Source organism: Triturus cristatus, chromosome 9 (genome assembly GCF_964204655.1).
Source record: "Triturus cristatus chromosome 9, aTriCri1.1, whole genome shotgun sequence".
NCBI classification, from domain to species: Eukaryota; Metazoa; Chordata; class Amphibia; order Caudata; family Salamandridae; genus Triturus; species Triturus cristatus.
Genome location: NC_140592.1, coordinates 118,392,543 through 118,419,756, shown reverse-complemented (window position 1 = coordinate 118,419,756; position 27,214 = coordinate 118,392,543).

The window sequence follows — 27,214 nt, the reverse complement described above, 5'->3', positions numbered from 1 at the left end:
GGTGTGTTCCGCTGCCTCCTCTTTGTGCCTTTTTCCTTTTGGTATAAGAGACAGGAATCCAGCTCAACAGACCTGCACACTTGACAGCGTTGTCAGTAACCAGGATCACCCGGTGGGGTCCTCTCCAGACCTCCAGCTGCCGGGACAGAGGTTATTTGCATGTCTCTCCTCATCAACACCTTATATGGTGACAATCCAATTCTTTTACAGGGGGTACTTCTGATGCACATAAACATCAAAGGAAGAGTGTCAGCCCATTTTAGTGACTTGAAGGCGCACGCTTTAGCCAGTTTAGCTTTGATCGTTATGTTCAATCTTTTGACAATGCCTGATACCTAGGCCTGGGCTAAAATTTTGTTCCGTTCGCGGAAATTGCGATAATTTGACATTTTCACGTTCCGCGGAAAGCGCGAAAATGTCAAAATTTTTGCATTCCGCAGCTTTGCGATAATTTGGTTCTTGCTCGCGCTGTAAAATAATACATTCTCGCGCGTGCGCGATCGCCTTACCTGAATCCCTGCGTTCGCCGACAATTTTTCTTGATCCGGTCGCGTTCTTCATGAGATGTTGTATTGTTTTTAGCCATTTGCGCTGTCTTGCGACAGTTCGCGCCCGCAATGACGTCATGCGTCGCGCGATCACGTCTTTCTTCTCGCGATCATGCACCGCGAGACAACTGAAAACAAGATAGCTGCGCCCGCGAGCAACCGCATGGGTAAGTTGGCGATCCGCAACCATGCAGAAAATCTCTCCAACATGCGGGAAAAAAACTTCCGCATCTTCGCGATATTTACGCGTGTTTGCGATAATTTTTAACATTTTCGCGATAATTTGCGAAAGTGGATTTCGCAAATTCCGCCCACCCCTACTGATACCTCAGGTCTGTAACTACAGTGAAATCTCTGGTCAGTCCCTGATTTCCATGATTCAATTTAAGATGAACTGGCATCCTGAATCACGGCATCAATTCTCGAGGCAATAGCTTGGCAACTGTTAGTATGTCACATCTCCTGGTGGGATATTCCTTAACTAATCATAAGAACAGACACATGATGATGAGGATATACCTCAATTGGTTACATTGGGGCATCTCAACAAAGTCGATTGGGAGACAATTGAAAGGACCATCAGACTTCCCAATATAACTTATAGCCACTCCAAGTCTCTTGCACACAATCCATTTCTGACATATGATAGGACTCTGACAAACACTATTGATCTGAAATGGGGATTGTACCAATAAGATTGGAAGGTAGACACCATCCCATCTCAGACCATGCATGTGTCGCACCTTCGCCGGCGGCAGGGAGAAAATGTTTTCTCTCTCCAGATAGCCGAATGTCACTGGCATCCCTTACTCATCCCATGTTCTCCAATTTGGCTTTTTCAAACTCTGGGGCAGTATGTTGTAACTCTTGCAGCTCGTTAAAGGTGTGCACATTATTCAGCAACATGTTGGATACAGTCTCTCCTTCTGCATTATGTAGTCCGTCCAAATGAGAGGTGCTGGACTCAAGATCACAATATCAGGCAATCTCACCTGCATAACTGGTGCCTCTGGTTACAAAATCATTTCCACTGTTGTGTGTAGCACACTTCACCACAGCAATCTCCCTTGGCATTTGCAGTTTGAAACATATCTGATGAGGTTACCAGCTGACATCAGAAAGCCTCACTGAAAGCACAACTGACCAAAGTCATGCACAACTCCGTACCCACACTGGCTGTCAGTGTAAATAGTGAGTTGTGAGCTCTCTGAGGTACAGCTGGCTCAAGTAAGAGAAATCAGTTCAGCGACTTGTGCAGACATTACATGGCACAAGTAGGTTGCATCTACAACTCAGCTCAAGGGTACGCACAGCATAATAGGCTCTTAAAATGCTGTGTTGATCCCTCAGACAAGACCCGTCAACAAAGAGGGTATAACAGGACTCAGGAAGAGGAACATCCAGTAAGTCGGGTCTTGGTTTTGTGCACAAAGCGGCAACACTAATAGAGTCATGGTTAAATTCATCTTCATTGCGTCCCTTTGAAGTTGGCAATTGAGAAGCAAAGTTTAGTGTGTTACATTCCCAGATTGAAACATCTGCTGCTAAAATGACTTTCTCATAGCGAGTTTGGCAGCTGTTTGTCAAATGCTGTGTTCTAGTGAGGGTCTTGAGGATCTCGATGGAATGGTGTACAATGCTTAAGGGGTAACCCATCACTATCGCCTGAGTTTGCAGGATGCTATGGCTCACCGCTGAAACCATTTTGAGACAACCAGGCAATGCTGCAAACACAGGATCAAGTTTAGCTGAGAAATAGCCAATCGGGCGCTTAGTCTCAACATGGGATAATGTTAATACAGACAAAGCACACCCATCTCTTTCGTGAGAAAAGAGCTCACATTTTTTTTCTTTTAGTCTGGCATTCCAAGAGCTGGTGCACCACTGAGCTGGTTTCTGAGCTCCTGCAAGGCTTCCATCATTTCCTCATCCTTTGATAATGGGTCATTAATATCAAAGGAACAGTTTTTAATCCACTGTCAGCAGTAGCCAACCATTCCCAGAAACATCTTCACATCCCTGTGGGTGGTTGGGGACTTCATCTTCAGGACTGCCTCTATGCACTCGGGACACTCTCTTCACTCCCTTCTGTATCTGATGTCCCAAGTACATGACTTCTCTCTGACAGTATTGTCATTTCTGAGGTGAGACCTTATGCCCATTTTCAGCCAAATGGTTGAGTAGAGCAATTATGTCTTGTTTGCATGTTACTTTGGTCATCAATGCAATCAGGCAATCATAGATGAAGTGAATTTATGTTGAACTGCTTGTTAACAGAAGATACTTTAAGTTGTTTTTGAGTTTCTGATTGAAATAGGATGGACTTTCAGTACACCCTTGTGGGGCACAACACCACATGAGGGTCTTCTCTTGGAACAGGAACATGAAAAGAAACTGTCTCTTTGTGTAACAGGAAAGAGAAGAAAGTTTGACAAAAGTCAATGACTGTGAACAACTTGGCCTCCAGAGGAATATTGAGCAGGATCACAGCAGGGTTTTGCACCACATGATAGCATGGAATTACTATTTGGTTAATCTTTCAGAGCTCTTGTATGATCCTCTACTTTTATTTGCTTTCTCTAAGGCCATGATTGGGGAGTTACATGTACTCCCAATAACTCCTTTCAAAATGCCCTTGTCTATCATGCTCTCACTGACATGGGTGATTGCTGCAAGGAGCTCCGAGGTATTTTGGTTGGGCGAGACTGCGAGAAAACTGCATTCGGCAGAGGCTGATCTAAGGGGGCTTGGTACCTTGAATTAGCCCAATTTCTCTTCCTGCAAAATCCCAGACTTCCTCCTTAACTGTGTCTCTCAGATACACTGGCAAATCCCCTGTTGTAATGACCGAAAATAATCTGCCAACAGGTTCTGGGAACTGCAACTTAAACTCAGTGTCAGCTGCCTGTGTTTCAATTAGGACCCCATCCTGCATGCAATAAATGACGCAGTTGAGTTTACAGAGAAGATCTTGTCCTTACAAGTTTACAGGACTGTTGCCACAGTTTACGAACTGATGCTGTTCCCTAATGTTGTACCCTAACGTCTTCTATTTTTACCAGTACTTGGGCTGTGATTGGGTTGGTGCACTGTTAGTTTGTAATGTCTACAACTTAGGCTTCTTTTACGGGACGGGTAGGTTAGGGACCTCAACTGTTCTAACTGCTGAATGAGTAGCTCCTGTGTCTATTAGGAGCAATATGGGAGGCCTGTTGACCTCTCCATCCGCATATGGTCCACTCTGGTCCACTTCCAGGACTGCGCCGAGTATGCACTCCTCCTCCCGCCACCGGCAACTTCATTGGCCCTGATTGAGATCCATAGAGGTTTTGAACATCAGGGGAATTGTCCTTTCTTGTGACATCATCATATGTAGAGGTACCCTGGGGTTTGCTTGAGGGTGGTGAATAACTCCTTGCATCGGGTTAAATGAGTTTGGCAGAGACCCAGATTTTGGAACTTTTATTCAGCCACAGGGGGTCTAGGTACATGGGAAAGCTCCTGTTGACCTCCCAAACTCATCCCCTAGGAATCTGTCCCAATTGGGTCTGGATTGTAACATCATTCACACTTTCAATGCCCTGCCCTATTGAAAATGTGACATTTTAGGGCACTTGTACTTGACCTTGTTGTATTTCCCTAACCTTTCCCTATTCCATGGAGACTCCCTGCATCACTGCTCCCTGGACCAGGGTCTAGCTCAGGTCCCTGAAATAGAACCTTAAGTCCCTTAACCCCTCCAATCTGAGCTAGCTGTGTTTGGGCTATCATAACCTTCCCTTTAAGCCCTTTTTGTTTTGCTTCTAACGTGTCACTGCAATATTAGGGTAAATGAGGCCAATGCCTTGCACTATAGAGATAATCTATGTGATTAATAATACATAGGTGAGACACTCATCAGAACCCAATAGATCAAGGCTATGTAGTAGCAACGGCCTTTTACATTACTAATGGAGGCTTAATGCCCCTTTATCCCTTAGATGGCATTATTCTGTCTTATGGATCTGTGTGCTGTATGTCTGTCTTTACAGTATGGATGTAATGCCACTACTTAGATGACATTCTATCACCAGTGTTTTGAAAATTTTTGAACAATGAGGTTATGTGTCTAAAAATATTTTGATTTAAGCGATTAGGGTTAGTTTTTAAAAAAAATAATTAATTGTTTTTATATAATTTTTATTGTTTCAGATTTTAATAGTGCTGTTGGGAATATATGTTGTCTTCCTGAAGAAGGTGCTGGCTGTATATTGATTGCCCACCGAAACGCGTCGATGCTCTTAGAAAAGAAAACCACATTAAGTTTGAGGAGACAATTGTACTGAATGAAATAATTGGAACAATGATTTCAGTAATCACAAATTGATCTGTGTCTAACTGATGTAGTGTTTTCTTAATAATAGGAATCATTTTTCCTTCGCTGTGTTCCCAATTGTGTATATTAATTTAGTCTATTTTTAACTGTTGTAATGTAGGTTGTTGTATGTTGATGAATATTACTGTTTTTAACGTTAGGAGGGATTACAACAACTAGATAAAATATTTTGTATATTGTGCTCCAAATGATGTTGTGAATCAATTTGCTTTTTTATCATTTGTTTTTATTTGTTTGATTACATTTCCTCTCTGTTCATTTTTCATCTATCTGGTGTATAAAGGTTGTGTGAGGTAAAGTGAAGTGTTGTGCATAAGATTTACCCGAAGGGGACTCTTTTCAAGACTTTGGTCATTGTACTCATTTCAACAGCTATGGGTGTCTGAGCAGAGGATGGAATATTTGTAACTGCTTAACTTGGTGGTGCTTGGACCTCTGTAGGGGATTCCACAACCGTTCCCATGTCAATTAGTATTGGATCAGTGACACTTGGTGCATCAGCATCCACGTTATATGGGGCGGTCTCATGCTAAGGAGCTCATCTATGAAGACTTCTTCCTCCTCACACTCTATTTTTATCTCTATCTTTAGTTCTTCCTTTGCCTTCTATGCACTTTTTAGCAGGGGATAGGTCAAAATGGTCTCTATAGCTTCCTCTTGCCACTTTCTTTGCCTTTCCTTGCCCTTCACACTTCTCGGGGAATTTTAATTTCAAGCTTATTTAATTTCTTTTCACTTGCCATCTGTTCCCAAAGGTTTAAGGTTTCAGATTGCATGGGCCTACACTGCGGTTTTAAATTGTACATTCATCTTCACAAATTCTCAATCCTACGGGAGTCGAAGGTACCACTCAGTGAGAATGAGAGCTCCCCATCTTTTGATGTAGTTTTGTGACTTTATTTGAACCATGTGCATGTATGCAACACTTTTTTCGCCACCATTTCACTGGCTGGAGTGCCATTGGGAGGGACCTTTTCCTCCTTATTTATGTCTTCCTCTTTCTTTGACAAGGCATTCCTCATCCTAGCAATGTCTCGTTCACTACTCACTTCAACCTCTCACTTTGACCACACTAAAAAACTCACACTCCTTCCACCAATACCAGCCCATCTCTATCAAAGGTTACCCCATTGCAGCATGGCTAGGCATTCGCTGGCCAATGCCTGCGTGGCACCTTAGTGACGCACCACTGTGATACACAAGACCACTTCTGAACCACTTTTACAATTTCTTTCAATGTTTGCCTGCTTTTAGGGGAAAAGAGGAACACACGGCTGACCAGGGCCAAGCACATCAGATTCCAGTGTATAGTAAATGAGTTAGTGGTGCAAACACGTCCTGCATCCGCCGTCCAGAGATGCAATCACTGACAAATTGTTATGAAGAAAGGTGGAAGGTGCACTCGTTGTCAAGTAATTCAATTCAACCAGATCTTATTCTAAAATCGCTTCTTTATTAAGTTCAATCTTAAAGCTGATAGACAGCCAATGCGTTTCGTCCCCTAGGGGACTTCGTCAGGGCTCCGAAATAACAGCTGAGTAAGTAAGGATGATGATGTCGTCGTAAAGGAGGATGTGAGAGAAATCCTCTGAAAGGTACAATTAGCCAGAATCATATAAGTGTCCGAAGTCATGAAAAGAATAATTATAAAGAATCTTGTGGTAGTATGCTTTAGGAGGAGCATCCAAATGAGGAATTCAAGCTGGGTTATCTAAAACAGGAAGTCGTGCAACGCATTGGCATGATAACCGTCTATCAGCTTGAAGATTGAACTTAATAAAGAAGCAATTTTGGAACAAGATCTGGTTGAATTGAATTACTTGACAACGAGTGCACCTTCCACCTTCCTTCATAACAATTTTCCTGCTTTTACTACACAAAGGTTTCTATAGCGATAATAATGCTACTAACTTACATACCACAGTGATCCCTCAACCTGCGCAAGTCCCTATTTTCAGTATGTTCACTCCCCCGCACTAAGGAGCAAATCACCACCGAACTTGGTTAGTACACTCGTACAAGACGGTTATAGTTTTATCTTAGTGTAGCTGATAGCACTTCACAGTGCCCCTCATCTAGCAGTCAAGTTCAAAAATCCAATGTTCTATCTTGAGGTAGCTCTCTTTACTCTATGCCATATGTATAACAACTCCAACATTCGTTCCTTTCAAAAGTCCAAAAATATCATCAAAAATATAATGACTATTTCTCCCACAAATCCAATGATCAAAGCCACAAAATAGTTTCTCTCAAAATCTGTCCACTGCATTCCACGACACAAATTATATTACAACTCCCGAAAAGCACTGTTCCACAACTACTTTTAGTATTTCCACATTTTGCATGCAATCCCTATTGAAACTAACGTGGTTGTCTCTTCTCCTGCCACCTTGACTCTCTGTCTCCGAAATCGGGTTGAGACTGGGTCAATTTAGAATTCAGGGGAAACCTCCTGGACCATGAAGGTGCAGTACTCGGTTCTTAAGCTAATCAGTTTATCAATTATGAATGGGCTCCAGTCGGAGCCATCACATCAGCTTCCAGAACTGTATGCACCTCAACTTATACTAAGACTGACTCTTTCGGCACGCCAATGTCTATGACCGGGACTAATGTAGTCCTGAGCCGACTTTGGTGTTCCCTGACTGGAACCATCAGTGGTAACTGAATGATTAAGCCCAGTAGCAGGAGATCAACATTCTTGTAAAAATGACAGACAAGGATTGTTGTTTCAAAGTTTTACATGAAGAATCAATAGCCCGTTTCCATAGAACATGCCATAAGCAACTCCGGAAATTGAAATCCAGCATAGATTGGCCATCTAAACATGGGGAAAAGGAGGTGAACTGTACATAGAAATCTATGTGTCCTTTTATAGGGGTTTACACACAGACATTCAAACAATACATGGTTCTCAGGAGTTACACAATTGGGGAACAGGCAAGAAGAAGCATTTTACCACCAAATACATTTGAAGTTTCTCTCACGATGGTAATGGATTGGTTCTGCAGGCATTCTCACAGTAGAGTTGTGCAATTCAATTGATACAATGTATGAAATTTGCCTGGAACAGTTAAATTGTCCTTGGCAAGGTACAGTGGGAGAAGGTTTCTTGGAATGGTCTCTGTTTATTGGTGTGAATCTAGCAATTCTTTATTTAGCACATGAAGAACAGCAAAGTTAAAATGTGACAGTCAATGATTTTGAAGCAAGATGGAGAACAGTGTAAACCCAACCTAGGTTTGCATAAAAGCAATCTATGATGCATTTAATATGTAAAAAAGGACAACTTCCACACGTGTAATATTACGAAGACCCTGTCCATTGTCAACATTTCACACTTTCCAAGGCATTACTGTTAACATTAAGATGCGGGGCATTGGCCATGATTAACAATTGGATCGTTCAACTGGTCTAAACGAATAAACCAGCTATACCACCCCTGGCAGCCATTTTCTTCCCACTGCAATTCTCAAGTTTCTGAAGAAGGTAGGGAGCAGAGAAAATTCCTGGTCACATCCTTACCATCCATTAATTTTTCTTCCCATAATCACTGTCAAGTGTAAAATCAAGGCCATAATCAAAAGACAAAGCCACCTTTTCACCATATATGGGGTAAATTACACTGGGCCCAATTCACAAAAGTAATCTGAGACAAAATCTTAACTTTACGACTTTCTGTATTCACAAAACACATTTAGGAGTAGTAAAGTTAGGATTTTGTCTTAAGTTTGTCTTAAGTTTCGGTCTTAAGACAAAATCCTAACTTTACTACTCCTAAATGCCTTTTGTGAATACCGAAAGTCGTAAAGTTAGGATTTTGTCTTAGATTACTTTTGTGAATCGGGCCCACTCTCCTTATATTGTAATGATATTTCAAATCACCGAGGAGCTCTGTAACCATATAGAGGCCAAAGTCCGAGTTTCTTAATGAGATCATGGATCTCCAAGTGGACTTCAAATATACTTCTAAAGTACGGCAGACTATATTTGATTAATTATTACACTTATTCACACTATCTTTCTCCCCGCAAACTGCTTATATCCTTGGTATTGTGATCTTTTATAATAAAAGGATAGTATAGTTGCAGTTTTGAAGAATAAAACTGGACTCTGAAGTGCAAAATTAAACTCATCAAAAAGCAGTTAGTAAGGGGCATATCTACAACGAGGCGATAGAAAATTATCGCCGCTTTTGCGGCCGTTTCCGGCCGAAAAGCGGCAATAATTTGATCGCCTAATTAGCAAGGTCACGCTAACGCGTGAAACCTTGCTTTAGCATACGAAACCTTAATGCCCAGCTTTGCATCTCTAATGAGATGCAAAGGGGGCGTTCCTGACCTGACATGACAGGAGAAATGTCGCTAAGCGACATTTCTCCTATCATCAAGCCCCATACTATGAAGCATGGCGGCAGGAAAAGTAGCGATAACGACCTGTTATCGCTACTTTCCTTACGCCTGCTTCAGGACTGACTTAGCCATGATATCCTATGGAAGGTGGATATCATGGCTAAGTTTATGAGTCCCTATCAACAACCTAACGCCACATTTCGTGAGATTATCGCTGGGTTTCCAGCGATAATCTCACGTTAGGCAGTTAGCGCTAGGATTTTTATCGCTTGTGAGATAAGCGTTGCTAATACCACCCTATCTCAGCGATCAAAATCCACGCTAGCCAGCGATAATTATCCTAGTGCTAAGTGCGCTTAGCGATAATTATAGCCGGTTGTTGTTGATATGCCCCTAAATTTGTTGCAAAAAGATATTAGAAACTATGGGGCATATCAACAAGGGCTTTATCTCTGCTTTTTTGGCTTTAAAAAACAAAAAAGCAGACATAAAACTAGCGCCCTATCAGCAACAGCAGTTAGTAAGGGGCATATCTACAACGAGGCGATAGAAAATTATCGCCGCTTTTGCGGCCGTTTCCGGCCGAAAAGCGGCAATAATTTGATCGCCTAATTAGCAAGGTCACGCTAACGCGTGAAACCTTGCTTTAGCATACGAAACCTTAATGCCCAGCTTTGCATCTCTAATGAGATGCAAAGGGGGCGTTCCTGACCTGACATGACAGGAGAAATGTCGCTAAGCGACATTTCTCCTATCATCAAGCCCCATACTATGAAGCATGACGGCAGGAAAAGTAGCGATAACGACCTGTTATCGCTACTTTCCTTACGCCTGCTTCAGGACTGACTTAGCCATGATATCCTATGGAAGGTGGATATCATGGCTAAGTTTATGAGTCCCTATCAACAACCTAACGCCACATTTCGTGAGATTATCGCTGGGTTTCCAGCGATAATCTCACGTTAGGCAGTTAGCGCTAGGATTTTTATCGCTTGTGAGATAAGCGTTGCTAATACCACCCTATCTCAGCGATCAAAATCCACGCTAGCCAGCGATAATTATCCTAGTGCTAAGTGCGCTTAGCGATAATTATAGCCGGTTGTTGTTGATATGCCCCTAAATTTGTTGCAAAAAGATATTAGAAACTATGGGGCATATCAACAAGGGCTTTATCACTGCTTTTTTGGCTTTAAAAAACAAAAAAGCAGACATAAAACTAGCGCCCTATCAGCAACAGGGTGCTAACACGCAAATTTGCATGTTAGCACCCTTTTACTCTACGCTTCCCCTTGCATCTCTAATGAGATGCAAAGGGGGCGTTCCAGAGTAAAATAATAGGAGAAATGACGCTAAGCTACTTTATTCCTATTATCAAGGATATCGCTAACCCTGTTAGAGATAAAAAAAAGCAGCGCCAACCGCGGTTAACGCTGCTTTTTTACGTCTGTTTTTTTTCTGACTTAGCCATGATATCCTATGTAAGGTGGATATCATGGCTAAGTATGTCTATCCCTATCAGCAAGCTATCGCCAAACCTTGTGGGATTATCGCTGTATTTCCAGCGATAATCTCACAATTGGCAGCTTGCGCTCTGAATTTTATCGCTTTGGAGATAAGCGTTGCTAATAGCACGCTATCTCCACGATAAAATTCAGAGTTGGCCAGCGATAATTATCCTCACGCTAAAAGCGCTAAGCGATAATCATCGCAGGCCCTTGCTGATATCCCCCTATTTAAGTCAGATTTTTAAGAAAAATGCTCTAAATCACAATATGTAAAAACATGCAGAGTTGGTCTGTCTTTCCAATCTGAAACCATTTTTTAGCTACGAATATCTCCATGCTGCTGATCATTGTCCATGTCACAAACATAGATTAGGATATTGACAATCCACTGCTCGATTTCATTGTTCAAACTGCAGTAATGATGCTCTGTGACCTCTTTCTCACCTTGGCTGCTACCTCTGGCACCAAGCATTGTGACATTGCAACTCAACTGTAATCAGATATTACTTAGGGTTGAGCAGATAGGGCATTTTATTACAGGCGACTAGAGGCGTCACAGCTCGCCAGTAATAAATTAGGGAGAGGCATTTATGGATTGCATGTTCTCACGTATTATAAGGCTTTATCACTTGATCTGAGGGTGTCCTCAATGCCTGATTATTTATGCGCAGTGTGCATAGAAGGTGTGCCACCGCGCACAACAACTGCATCGTTTATTATGGAAATTACCTGTCCTTGTAATTGCTGCATGAAGATGAAAGTCGCGCGCGGTAAGCCTCACTTGACTGCCTCCCTAGGTGTAGCCCAGGAGTTTTTGCCCTGAAGTGTCTGCTTAATACCTTCCAGATGGCGACACTACAAGCACGCAGCGCATCAGCACAAACAAGTCGTGTGTTTTCTTCCCGCGTTTGATGCCACCCATGTGTTAGGAGCAAGGACTGGGGACAGCGCTATAAATGCAAACGTATTCAATGCGAAATCAAAGTGGAATAAACGAGTCCTTCCCAGGCGGAGGCGCTTCCTGCTCAAGTGCTAATGGAAAATGTATTTGAAAATGCACAAAACAAATTGAGCTTATTCAGAGATTCACACCGTGATTGCTGACTGTGTTCACAGAGCTCCGGAGGAAAATACATACGTTTCAAAATCCTGCAATTATTAGCGCAAACAAAGCGGCTATTTCCACGCTTGCTGAGCGCCGCGGCCCGACATAAAACATTAATACAATGTAATCAGGACACTTTGTGCAGCAGTCCGGTAATTTTGCCAATAAAGTGTGTGCGCGGTGGGCTCTCGACGGACTCAGGCTCCAGGCGAAGATTTCAAAGCATGCTTGTTAAAAATGCAATACAGATGGCAGGGCCCAGATCTCATCTGGGTACTGGAGGAGCTTTTAGCTGCGCCTGCAAATCGAGCAACTGGTAAATGAACACCCTGGCCCAAATTTATTGGTCCTTGTGCCACGCAGGTGGGTGCAACAGCGACGCAAAACCTAAGTAAGATTTATCAAGCCACGCATGGGCATCCGCGTGACACTGCGCGGCCTGATAAATCGCTGCCTTGCGTTACTCTGCCCCAGGGAGGCGTTCCATGGGTGTAGCGTGGGTGTTCCCAGGCATCCATCCATGGATTTTGGTGAATTCCCAGATTTACCATTAGTGGTAGACCTCGGAATGAGTAAATATGCTGCACCTCCTCAGGTGAGGCGTAAAGGGAGAAATATCTCTACTTCTCCTAGTTTCTTCCTCTATCTATGTGTGCTGTAGAGGCACACAGAAAAAAGAAAATGCCTCTCAGGATTGTTTTTGTGCAGGAAGGTGTCCCTTTCTGCAGAAAAACAATCCTGCCTACAACACAGGAACCCTTGCACCATGACGCAAGGGAGCCTGCATTGGCGCCAGGCAGTCAAAGGTGCGCCAGCACTAGGAAAGGACAGGAATGCGTCATGTACTGTTAAATACAGCGCATTTCTGCCCTTTTCATTTCACACAGTGCACCAAGGTGGCTAGTTGCATTACGCTGAGTGAAAGTTGATAAATCTGCTGCCAAATGTGCCACTAGACTGTGATTTTTACAAGAAAGCTCTTGCAAAAAGCTTGTGAACCTATGTTTGTTTCAAATTTTCCAGGTGTCTGTACTCATACATGTGGGACAGAGTTACTGTGATAGCGTCAGAGATAACTATTTTGTGCTCCATTCGCAAACGTCTTTGCTCTTGTGCACAGCTTCAATTAGTGCAGCAGGTACAATGGAGTTGGGACCTTGGATATTACTTTATTCCATAGTTCAAATAGAGGAAAGGAGGCTTATTTCCTTACTTGTCCTAGGGCTTATGACAAAGTGGCTATGCCACTGCTTTGTTTCCCGCACTGGAGTGCAATATCCATTCTTATGAAGGTACATTTATTCACGTGAATACCTCTGTGGGAATAAATCTATTTAAGATGGTACAAATAGCTTTTAATAATTGCAAAAGTTGATTTGTGCTGGTACATGAAGATATACACAAGAAAGTAGTGTAGTAAATGTGACCTTCCCCCATGAAAATAGCAGGCCTGGGCCAAATTTCCAATACATGGCATAATCATATGTAATTTCAGAAATTCTGCATAATTGCACCCGCAACAAAAGTTTAGCATAAGTGCACAGGACAGCAAGAACAACCAGAGTGCAAACAACTGTTTTATTGGAGCTTCTGCTTTTTGCACTATTTTTCTAAGCATGAAATGCAGCCTAAGACCTTTGGTGGTACGCAGCATCATCTTGAGTAGGCTGGACTACTGCAACTCTCTGTACCTAGGAGCTCCTCTTTACATCTTCCAGAGCTTGCAGAGGGTCCAGTCTATGGCAGCCAAACTAGCGCTGAATAAGAAACGCGGATCGTCAACCACAATGGCGCTACAAGAGCTCCACTGGCTTCCTATAAAGGAAAGGGTTAGCTTTAAAGCCCTATGCATTGCTTACAAAGCGGCACACGGCCTCGGCCCAACCTCCTTGCAAGAGAAATTGTCCTGGTATAAGCCTCAAAGGATGCTGCGCTCTTCAAATGCCTTTCTGTTAACTACTGGCAGGGTTAAGAAGGCCAGGATGGGGGGCAGGGCCTTTAGCACAGTGGCAGCACGGTACTGGAATGATCTTCCTCTAAACATTAGGCAGGCCAACTCTTTGATGAACTTTAGGCACAGCTTGAAAACCTGGCTATTTCCTAGGGAGAAGCCCTTGATCTCCTGATCTCCTTATCCTGCATCTCCTGGCCGACCTCGGCTTCTCTCACGGTCTGCATGCGGCTACCTGACCGGTTAAAAGTTTCTTCCACCATCTCAGTCTAGCGCCAGGATACCCGTTGGGTGACAGTAGCGCTCTACAAGAATAAAATACAAATACAAAATACAAATAATGTCCAAAATGGCCCGATTTACTAAACTTTCATGCAACGCAGTGTAGCCAAGCAACTTGATGTGCTGCAATGCTTGGAGAGAGCAGAATTGTGCCATATCTACTATGATTTTCCACACTTCTGCTCCCTAACAGTGCTGGTGCACTTCAGGCAGCCTAGCGGCAACACAGGCTCCCTTGCATCAGGGTACAAGGGTACCTGGATTGCAAAGATATTTGATTTTGAGCAGGAAAGGATACCCTCCTGCACAAAAACAATCTCTTGAGCCATTTTCTTCTTTTATGTGTGCTCTATATTGCAGGACTCAGAGTGAGGAAATAACGATTTTCCCCTTGTTTGGCCTTCAACTGGGTGGTGTTTCAATTTTATGCAATTCCAGGTTTGCAAACCTTGTAAATCTGGTATTGTGTGAAATCCATGGGTGGATGCATGGGAACGCAATGAAATGTAATGGAATGCTGTGCAAGCAGCTGTGTTGCGTTATATTATTTTTATAATGCCACACAAGGCGGCTTGAATCGCACTTTGTGTGGCTCTGAAAATATCCACTATCGTTTTGCATCATGGATGCACCACAACAATGGTGCAACCATGACACAAAGGAGCAAATGTACAAGCTCCTATCGCCAGGGGAACTTCACGTTTTGTGATGTTCCCGTGGCGATGGGGGCAGCGTTAAGCCACTCAATGTGGCTTAACGCTGTCTTGTAAATAAGGTCACCTTTCACGCAACGCTTAGCATGAAAGGGGTGTGCAGTGGGTATTTCAGTGGGCGTTCCACTGTAACACCCATTGATTTTGATGCTGCCCCCATTTTATAAGAGCAGCGTAAATAGGACGCATCGCCAAAATTAAGACCAGGGAAAACCTGGTCTTAAGTTGGTGAAATGAGGAGAAATGCTTCATTTCTCCTTGTTTTTGCTTTTTCTACGTGTGCTGCCTTATGCAGCACACATGGAAAAAGTAAAAATCCTTGGATTGCTTATGTACAGGAAGGTGACCGTTCCTGCACAAAAACAATCCTTAAAAAAAAACCATTTTGTAACTTCCATTTGTAATGAATTCAAGCAGCAAACATAGAAGTGACAAAATGGCATTTCATGTTTTTTTATGTACAGGAAGGAACACCTTGCTGCACATAAACAATCCTCCCCTGCACGCAGACACCCTAGCACTATGGTGCAAGGGTGCTTGCATTGGCGCTACACTGCTAAGTGTAGCGCCAGTGCAGGGGGGAACGCAAGGCTTCACCATATCCTTGTAAATATGGTGCAGCCTTGCATTTCTACAGTGGCGGAGTGAGGCATTAAGCCACGACGGCTTTCGACTCACTCCACCACTTCCTCATACATATGCCCCAAAGTGTTGCTAAATCTGGCTCTAGAAGCCTGCTTTTTATTTGCATAATTACTCAAAATGTCACTTAATTTTTTCAAAACTCTCTGTAGCTACCCAAATTGAAATTACACAACCTTATATAATGGTTTTCTCCATTGTCATGTTACAGATTAATATGGGGAAAGGTGTTGCCCTGAGATCAAGAAACCATTGGTAATGGGGTATCTTGGAAGAAACCATTTTACTTCTGGTACCCTGGAACATCAATGGTATGTTGTGGCTTGAAGATATGGTTCGGCAGTTTTTGGAAGCTGGGCAATGGTTTGCGTCAGTTTTTGTGAGTGCGGATTTTTGGCTAGCAAAGCAGGAGTTTGGTGTATCCGCATCTTTCTCAGAAGTAAAGGAATAGGGGTAGATTGTATTCGTTCTCCATCCGATAACTGTTCTTGGCCATCAAGCTGCAGAAGAGTAGGGTAAAAAGAGTTCACTACCCTTCTTTGGATGGCATTACAGGAGCTATATGGCCATTTGGGAATATGTGAAACCTTTTGAGATATCTGATGTAAAAGCACGGCAGTAAAGGCAACAGGGCACTGGCCAGGGGTGGAAGGCCACCAGTGATCCGCAGATATTAGCACTAACCAAGTAAAACTTTTTTATGGACTATTATAAACAAACTCGTATATGGAGTTTTTCTGCTCATTTTCTGTTTCTCTGGTATTGTGTATGCTGAATTTATTTTTACACACAGTTACTAATGATGGAGCAGGTTTTTTGTGAAAATTGAAAACCTGCTCGGATTGAACACTCAGTAACATTTACTAACTGTGTGCGGTGAAAATTATGCAAAAAAGGCTTAACATGAGGGAAAATGCTACTGCGGAAGCGCGTGCTAAGGTATTAAGAGTAGGCCGCAAAGGCTTTTTGACTAACGAAAATAAAAAGGACTAATGCTGCTTTTGTGCATGTTATTAACATTTGCAATGGAAAAATAAATAACTAATGTGGGTTGCGCAGGGATTAGTGCAGGATAGGGTTGGTGCGGAGAGAAAAAGTATTATAAGTGAATAATAATGTCTGTGATTTTTTTCCTAGAAACTTGATTTTCTATTCTGTATGACAAGTAATGGGTTAAAAATGCTGTCGGGATAAAATGTTGTTAAAATAATGAAAGTGAGCACGAAGAAGAGAGTGAAACATTATTTTGTCCTTCAAGTCCTGAGTGACTGCCAAAATCAGTATGAAAGAACAATGTGACAAACAGAAGGAAGCTTCCTCTGCGGAGAGGCGCTCAGCAAGAGAGATATACAGTGATCATAACATTTTGCCGGAGAAGAGGAAGAAAATGATGATAGTTTAGAATTGTATTTCCTGGGGTAAAGGCTTAGGTCATAGAATAATTGAAAACAAATGGACATTTAGAGAGGCTGAAAGTGGTGTGACCATACACCCCCTTCTTTAACCAATCAAATGTGAAGAAAACCTGTAGTTTGTTACATGTGAGGGTTGGACATTTGGGTTTTAGGGTATATTTGAGGTGCCTAATAGGAGGGGTTAGGTCATCTGACTAGATTGCTTGGTGGGAGTTCATCTCTGTCATCGGTTTGCTGTCCTGTTCCTATTTACGGATTCCTGACTTAGTCTTTGCCTCTTCAATTCTTCTTGAGGGGCCTTGCTGCTCTCATGGCCAGAGGGTAGATTTCCTATTTCAATTGGGTTAGCATAGATGGTAATCCCAATTTGGATAATCATTTGCAAATTTTGTTTATTTCTGAATCTTTGTCTTTTCGCCTATCCACTCTTTCAATCATTTGTCATTGATATGAATTTGTCATTTTCTCTTCTGATTTGTTCTCGTTGGGACAATCTAGGGTTCGTGCTGTATGATTCGTTGTAATGAGCATTTAATTCACATTATTTATATAAACATTATACATTTACAAGTGAGTCTGTCTTTATTAGGAGTGATTTCTTTATTGTGATATGGTTTGTCAAAATAATCAACAATATAAAGATTGCATCGACAATTTTTGTATATTAGAAATGAAAGTGCAGATTTGAAATTTGGTAACTTTGGTATAGTCGTTAGAATTACACTAACCCAGCGTGAAGAGACTATTGATGGGTAATGTAAATTGGGCCTGATCTTTAGAAAATTATTAGTCCTAAATACTAGATCACTAACATGCAGTCCTTTGCCATTCTTATAGATCGCCCAAATAAATGAAATAAAAAGTTACAAAGAAACTAGGTCGTCAAGTTACATCCATTAAACAAAAGCTGTACAGAGAAGATATGGTTTGCGTTGTTTTTTCCTGGAGCACAGATTGCTGGGGAATCCTGGGAGATCGGCTGCACATGTGCTCCAGAGAGATGGTGCTGCTATTCGTAGAAGATCAGCTGTTACGGTGCTCCAGCGAGACGCTACTTCTATTCCTGGACCACTGTCCTAGAGATATGGTGATGCTCTGAGCACAGCACTCTTATGTGTACTGGTGGTACAGATATTAGGTCGGCGTACAATCATCTGGTTCACTAGTTTAAATGGCTTATCCTCGATGCCCAAAGTAATTGTCTTGCAAACTCTTAAATTAACATTAAAGTGTAAAACACAAGCCATCTGGCCCTTTTCATCTATGCAACCAAGATCTTGAATAACCTTTGGCGTCCATCAGGGCCGTTCAAACACTGCTGCACTTTAGAAGAGAGTTGAAGACGCAACTCTTTAATGAACACTACATCACAATGCCTAAACTGTCACCTACTCAGCTCCCTCTCCTATCACTTGTTGACTTTATGCCTGTCTTTGACCCTGTACACCTCTCTGCTGCCTGGTAGCTAGGTTTACACTGTAGAAATGCCACCTACATGCATACATAGATACATATGTACATAAAGAAACTCAAATTTGACACTGAAGGCAGCTCAAATTTACAGAGGCATCAAAGGACGGCCTCCCATTTACCTGTAAGGCTAAATCACATTTCATGAACTAATCAGTCAAGCCTCTACAAGCACTAGGGACAACATTTTTGGCCATATCCAAGGTCCCTGTGTCTACTTCCATATGAGATTAGGACCTTTCCCGCCACTATCTCCAGCACTGTATTTCCACATTTGAGACATCATCACTCTGCTACTTTCAGTGGCGGCTGGTAGGGAACGGGGGTGGCAGGGCGGCAGGGCTTTGAAAATAAATAAATTAAAAAAACACTCACCTTTAAAACAGCTGCCGTCTCTCGGTTGCATTGCCACTCTTCTTAAGGTGCGAACCAGGAAGCACCCAAGCTCCCCATAGCCATTCACAACGCTGCAATCCAGCGTTGTGATTGGTCTGAGCCCCGTGGTACATCGCACAGAAGGGGACAGGGAGCCTGTGCATGTTCCTCATCAAGCTGTGCATTACAGTCTGGTGGGGAAGGTGCAAAGTGAGCATGACAGTTTGGCTGGCCCGAGAAGGCCGGTCAAGCACAAGCAGTCATGCACACTTGCAGTGCGCAACAACTCCTCCGCCTGAGACCACAGCCCTAACCCAGCAGCAAAGAAAAATAAAATGATAATTACAAGGCTATTATCATTTTTTTTTTTTTTTTTCTGCTTTGCCAGCAGTGGGGCGATGCTCCTCTGCCTTAGCAGATGTGTTGCTTCTGGCTACTTTATCTCCCAAACATTCCTACCCAGATCTTAACATGCTGGTTATGAATGAGAGTATCTTATGTGCACCAGGCAAATAGTCCTGTTGAGAGGTGCACACTATTTCACTTTTGTGAGTGCTGCTTGGTTGTTTGTGGTGTTAAGGGTGCGTGGATATGACTAAGCATCTGTGAACTAACTACTCACACCCCCCCCCGGCACCCAACCCTTCTACAATATCCCCAACCCCTGCCCTGAGCCCTAAAATTAGTCCCCAGCATGACCCCCTTCGCCCCAAGCTCTTTTTAAAAATACCCGACCTCTGCCCTCAGCCATAAAACTAAACCCCAGCATGACCTGTCCTGGCCCCAGCACTTTTTTATAAATACCCGACCCCTGCCCTGGGCCCTAAACCTGGATCCCCTCCACAGGAATTAAAAAAAAACACCCTTAGTTCAAAGCCCTAAATCCATACCTCCTGCCCAAGGCCCAATCCCTCTTTCCTCTACAGGACGACAAGGCAGCTCTTCTGAGGCGAGGTGTGGCACAGGTCATCGAGAGGAAGCAGAAGGGTCTCTCTATTTCCTCTAACCACGCCGATAGCCTTGACCACACCTGTGCCTTTACCACTGTTACCAACATATGCCCTTACCACAATTTCAAATTATATGCCTTTACCATTCATACCTTTACAACGTTCATTTGTTGTAAAGGCATGCGTGGTTAAGACATATGCATTGTTAAGAAAAACGTGGTAAAGGCTATGAATGGTAAGAGTGCATGTGTGGTAAAGGTACTGCGTGGTTACAGTCGCGTTTTAATGGCTGTTTCCTGTTTGTCTTAGCAGTCTTTGGAAGGGAACAAAGATGTCTGGGAAAACCATAAAACCAATAAACAAGGCATGTTATTACAGATGATTGGGTCAAGCAACTTAAATAATTATTTTACACATCCTTTGCACCTTTCAGGTGGGAATTACTGATAGTCACTTGACCCTCTCCTACAATAGTATTATTAGCTGGATTGCAGAGGGGTTTTCATAAAAATAGTGTTGTATTTTTCACAAAACACTGACAACAGTAGAAGAATTACCAAATTCCAAAAAGACTGATCCTATAGTTGTGCATATCTACGCCCCCAATCGGAAAGTCGAACTTTTGGTCAAACTTCAGCAAAAAAAATTCACTCCTGTCCCCTCAATGCATACTCTATGTGTGTGAGGACTTTATCCTCCCTTGGGACAGTATACTAGGTAGAAACTTGCTCTTTGAAACCTAACAAGTCTCACAGAAAAATGCTAAACCTCTGGAAAAAACCCACAAACTGAAAGATGTTATGAGACTGTTCAATCCCACAGGCAAGGACGACTCATTCTTCTCCCAGCCCCACAATTTCTTCTCTCATACTGACTATATTTTAGTAGATGAAGTGCACGTCCCAGCTACATCAAACTTCACCATAGAACCAATATTAGTATCTGCCCATGCCTGCATTTTCCTGCTCTATGACATCTCAAGCACTGCGCCTAAATCTAAAACATGGAGAATGAATGACCTCCTCACAGAAGACTCTGCTTTTAGAGAAACAAGCAGGAAAGAGATTGAGCAATACATTAAACTCAACAGAAACTCAGGGGTTCATTATGATGGCAGTCGGACATCAGTCCACCCTAACGGTAATGGGACCGCCCGCCAGATGTGCGGCGGTCCCACCAGCCCAATAAGAATGTGCATCCTGGCCTTTTACTATTGTGGACGGTGCTGCTGGCTGCAGCACCGTCCGCAATGTTAAAAGGGCATGCACAGCATTTCCTTGCAACATGTGGAAGGCACCATGCAGTGCCTGCCACTTGGTGCAGAGAACTGTAGGGGTGTACCATGGGTACCCCCCCAGTGCACTCCCCCAACCCCCACAGAGGGGGCCCACAACAGGCCCCCAAAACCAATCCCCGTCAGCCTTTCCATGGCGGCATCACCACTATGGAAAGGCCTATACATCACCCTCAACCTAATATGGCGGATGGTGCCTGCTAGGCACCGACACCATATTAGTGGCCCAGCTCCACCCGGCAGGCAATTGTAACAATTGCCACCGGCAAAAAAGCGGCGGACGGACTTTGCATCCGCCGCGATACCCACCGCCATCCTAATATGGTGGTGGGTAATTCTCATTACCATGGCGTAATGATCGCCACCGCTGGCCTGGCTGTGGTGATCGTTACACCATCGTAATGAGCCCCTCAGCCCCTAACCTCCAAATTGCATGGGACACTCTGAAAATCACCATTCAGGGACACATCATCAAACTAATGTCAAGGAAAAACAAGCAAGACAGCCTAGCCCTAGACCAAATGGAACTCCAAATAAAATCGTTAGAAAAAAACCGCTAAGCTCTCCAGAGATACGTCACAACTAAACCAACTGACCAAACTAAAATGTGAATACTAAAAAATATCAAGTAACAAAGCCCATCTACTGGTTAAAAGATACAATGACACAAATGTATGTGGATGAAATAAAGCGGAGAGAATACTAGCTTTATGTCTAAAACAAAAATATCGTAAACCTAGGATAACCTCCATAACGAACACGGCATACCCTCCAACTAAGAGAAAGACATTCTTGCCACCTTTGAAAACTTCCATCGCACCCTAAATGCTGAAAGTAATGACCCCCCTTATGATTACTGCTTAGAATACCATAAAAAGAATAACATCAGCAAAATAGATGAGGCTACCAAACAATCCTTAGAGAAAATCTTATCTCTCGGCACATAAACCTATACGCAATTAAAAAATCAAAGATAGGAAAGCACTGGGCCCGGACGGCTTACCAGCCGCCTCGACCAAACATGGACTTTATCCCTGATCTCCCCTTAGAAGACCTTTTTGCTCACTTCTCCTCCACAGGCACTACTAAAGAAGTGCCTGTGGAAGCAACAATGCAGGGCATTCCCAAAAGACAGAAATATTCTTCGAAATCTACGAGAAAATCCTTGCCTTCTGACTGGAACCCATCCATACCAAAATTATACATCCTTCTCAAACAAGATTCATCAGAGGCAGATTGAGTGCATATAACATTAGAATAATCAGCCACACAATCGAGAAAGCCCACCACCTTGATCACCCAGCCTTTACAAATAGCACTAGATGCGGTAAAGACCTTCGAAAAGGTCTTGTGGCCCTTCCTCCATTCCACTTTCACCACCTTTAACCTAGACCCTTCCCTTATTAAAATGATTCTTGCCTTATAGAAGGAGCCCAGAGCCAGAATACAGATCAGTGATTCACTATCTAATACCTTTAACCTCCAACAAGGTTGCAGACAAGAGTGCCCTCTCTTCCCCTACTATTCCTACTAGAACCACTTCTCATAAAATTTGAGGGAACACCTCTAATCCAGGCATCCCCTACATCACAGTTATGTAGAAAGTGGCCGCATATGCCGACAATATCCTCCTATTTACTGCCCAAGCATATCTATTGTTGCCCAACATAGCATCCACTATTAACAAATATGCCCAGGCGTCATGATAATGTCTTAAAAAAGACAAAAGAGAGGTCCTCTCTCTTAATATCCACTTTAACAGATCCATTAGAGGTGACCACGGTCTCAAATACCTGGGTCTATGATTCACCCAAAATCTTGAAGAATCCATTGACCAGAGTGAGAAAATGATCCTGAACAAAATTAAATACATCATTGCTAATTGGCCTTCTAGATATATCATATGGTGGGGAATGATAGAATCCATCAAAATGATGGTTACCCTGCTTATTTACTTCCTATCAGCAGTTCACCTGCATACCTCTCAGACATGTTCTTTGCCATAATAGATGTAATCCTCACCAAATTCTTATAGCAATCCCAAAAAAAACAGAATTGTCGTAAAGGACCTAAGGCTAGCCAATACGCTGGTTGGCATAAACATATCCAACTATAGGAGATATCAGCAAGCCTTACTAGCTAAGCAAGGAAGTATCTGGCTCTCCCACCTAACTCCACTTTCCCTTCATGGTTCCAGATTGAAAAAGCACTGGCTAGGCCACTCTCCCTTACTTCTTTTATTCCAACTAAGAAAAAAATAACAAAGAAACTTTCAGCAAGCATCCTCACATGCACAGCGCAAGCCCCTCATATAATTGATAGCAAACTCCCTAACAAAATGCAATACTCACCTCTTGCCTCACTTTGGCATGATGAACACCAGAAATTAAATAGCCAAACGTATTTCCTAGAGAACCGGGCACAAAAAGATATACTGCTAATAGGAACCCTCACTACCCCACACAATCCCTTGCCCTTCTCCCAACTCAAAGCTTAATTCAACTAAAAGGAATTAGACTTTTATTACTTCTTAAAAATTAAAGCAGATATGTCCAGACACAAATCCTCTGTCAATGCTGATCTACCTATTACTTTATGCTCATACTTCAAAGGAAGCCATGTAGCTTCTAAACTCTACTCTCTCCTATTCCCTATTAGCCCTATTAACTCTGCACTAACCAAATCAATACTAAACAATCAGAATCACTCTTACATGTTACAAACAGCCCTAAGGTGGCCCTGATGAACCTGCTGTACATCTGGACGAACCTTACCTCGAACAAAATTTCACCATCATTAGCCAAGAGTAGATACTGGGTGGTTTATATTACCCACTGGACGCTTGCCAAACTGTTTAAACTTAGTCTACGAAACTCTGACACTTGCTGGAGCTGCACAAAAGAGCCAGGAGATCTGGGACACATGCTGCTGGATTGCACCTTCTCTAAGAATATTTGGGCACGAATAAGCAGAACCATTCCCCAAATTCTAAATCTGAATTGGACACCTAACCTAGCCTCCATCACCTTGGCATTCCTTCCCACCGATGCGCACGCTATGCTAATCAAAGAAGACTGCCTTTTATAGGACATCCTTGTCTCAACCGGCCTTAAAACCATTCTGTCTGACTGGACATACCTATCCAAACTTTCACCCCACACTTGGAGGGGCGGATAACTCCCTAAACACATACCTTAAAAATACCTCGAGGAAAAAAGAAAAAACTTGGTTCAAGTTAGACAATTTCATTCTTAACACATACCCAAAGTAGATGTCACTTCCTCCCTCTCCCACCTCCACCCCCACCCCAATACACCCCACCCCCTGCATACCTTCTACGCATACCCTTCCTTCGACTCTGCTCCCACTCTTCTCTCCCCTGCACTATCTCCTCTATGGGCCAGATGTATGGCCATTGAATTTTCTGATTCGCAAATTGCGACAAGTTGCGTGTCACAATTTGCGAGTCGCAAAATTCAATGTGCAACAGTGTCTCAGACACTGTTTGTGATTCCCAATGGGGTTGCAAATTGCATTCCTCATGGATATTAATGCAGTTTGCTACCCCATTGGGAATGTCTGGCACTCCCAGGGATGGTGGCCTGCTGGGGTCAGCAGACCACCATGCCTGGGACTGCTTTGTTAATAAAGCAGTTTTGTTTTTTTAAATGCAGCCTGTTTTCTTTAAAGAAAAACAGGATGCCTTTAAAAGAAAAAAGAAACTTTCCACTTTCTTTTATCATCATAGTCTTTATTCGAAAATTCAAATTTCATAAAAGACACAAGTATCACATAAATACAAGTACAATAAAAGCACCCTTATGGATGCAAGGAACCATAAAATACATCATATAATAAATATTAAAATATGAATATAAAAAGAGATTAAACAGTAATTCAGATGACTAGATGGTGGGATAACATATATAAATACAAAAAGATAAAACAGCAAGAGTACTCCCTGGCCCTACCGTACAAGGCTCACTTGAGAACTAGCAGAGTGAGCGTACCGATTTATTCCTTAAATTCCATGCCCAGCCCAAATATTTGGCAAGACCAATGGAAATAATCGGAAGTGTATTAGTACGTAAGATCCTTAGGGCCGCAAGACTACTCCTTGTGCCCAAAACCCTACACAATGGGGACAACCAGATACGCCTAGGGTCAATATAGACGGGGCAGACAAACAGAAAATGGCCAATTGATTCAGACTGCATGCCACATGCGGGGCATGTATCATTACCAGCACTCGACCACCTACTTGTAAGGGACCTGAGTGGCAAGGAACCTACTCGTAGCTGAAAATATAATTTCCTGTCATTTGGTTTAGTAATCAAGTCCCAGTAGGTTTCTAGGGCTGGAGTAATCTTTATCTCTAAGAACCAGTTAGTCATCCAAGAACGGTTGACTTGGCTCCAGGTCTTATAATCAATATGTTCCCAATATAACATTTTCAAAGAGCTCTTTGTGGGGAATATCGTTGTCATTGGATCATTCCACAACCCCACCAAGCCCAGGTCTACGAGGGCCGCACGTATCTTCCTCAGCCAACCAACCTTATGAAAAGTATCAGACTTGATGACATCCAAGAGCCCCCTGGCATAAAACGAGAGCTCCGGAGTAGTCCACAACCTCCGCCAGTATAAAACCGGACGGAGATTGGCTAGTTCCAGGATAGCTCTCCTACCTAGATCATATCTTAAAGGAACCAAGGGAGTACTCTGGGGAAGGCCTGTAATACTACGTAAGAATTTATTTTCAACTACCATTTATGGGCTCAACGAGTCAAGACCCCATAGCTCAGCCCCATACAAGACAGAGCTTAGAGCCTTTGCCTCATAAAGTTGGAGAACAGGTTTAATCGGCTTGGTGACTCGTTGAGTAAGACCCCAGTAATCTGCCGAAATTTCAGGGAGGCTGTCATGATATGCTTGCTCCACTTGTTGTCATTAGATATGTGCATACCAAGATATATAAAACTATTGACCTCCTCTAGTGGCTGAGCATTCATGAAAAACTTCCTCGCTCTATAACTAGAAGGTGGATTAAAAACCATGAGTTTGGTCTTAGACACATTTACTTCCAGACCCTGGGCTAAACAAAAATCGTCAAAGATAGACAGGGCTCTTTGCAGACCACTTGGCGTTTTTGACACGATAAGAGTGTCGTCTGCAAACATCAATATTGGGGTAACTATCCCTGCCAGCTTGGGAGCATCTGTATGAACACTGAGCATAAGATCTACAATCCCGTTTATATACAAAGAGAAGAGCGTCGGAGCCATAGTACAGCCTTGGCGTACACCACGCTCAACTGGGAACTCAGGAGTAACATCATTGAAAACCTCCCCATTGAACTTTAGCAAAATTGGACTCGTGTAGTCTCATAACCAGAGATGGTGGCCTGCTGGGGTCACCCAAGCCCTAGTTATCTTTCACATTTTACAAAGGCAATATTTTTTGCACTTTTCTATGCAGCATTTTGTATAGAAATGCCAGTTGGCTAGTCACTGGGTTGCGATGCATTTACTTGTGAATTATGAGGTTTTAGGAATTCAAGTAGAATGAGATATGTCTTCGCAAGGCATCAGTAAAATAAAGATACAAGTTAAAAACATCAAATGAAACTGATCGATACAATTCGGCTCGAATAACCACTTCTAGAATTCACAGTTCCCTATATTTCCAACACTCTGGTGCAGATTCCGATCCTGTAAAACCCGGGTACGAATGGTCGTATGGAGCGTATTCTCCGTACAACTCGTACCCGGGAAATCCTCCTTACAAACCAGCAAGTACGATTCGTACAGAAATACCATTTCCGTACGATTCGTACAAAACTACATGCGGCTAAAAAATACCCACAATTCCGATCCGGGACATCGCGTACGTGACGTCCGGACGGAGTCAGGCAGCGTTTTACGGACCAGCAAGTACGATTCGTGCCTACGTTACTCCGCACGGCTAATTTTTTATGGCAGGCAAAAACTCCCGGGAAATTGAGGACGACGCGAAGAAGGAGCACCTGTACGCGACGGACAGCCATGGAACCCATCCTACGTGTAATCCCGGCCCTCCTAGCCTATGACCCGGTGAACAGAAACCGACGCAGACGCCGCAGAAGGGCAGAACAACACCTATGGTCAAAGGGGGGAGGGGCGAGGGGCATGAAACTTAACCCCTAACCAAATTATACCACATATATCATGTACATACAGTACCTCCAGGGTCTGGTCAC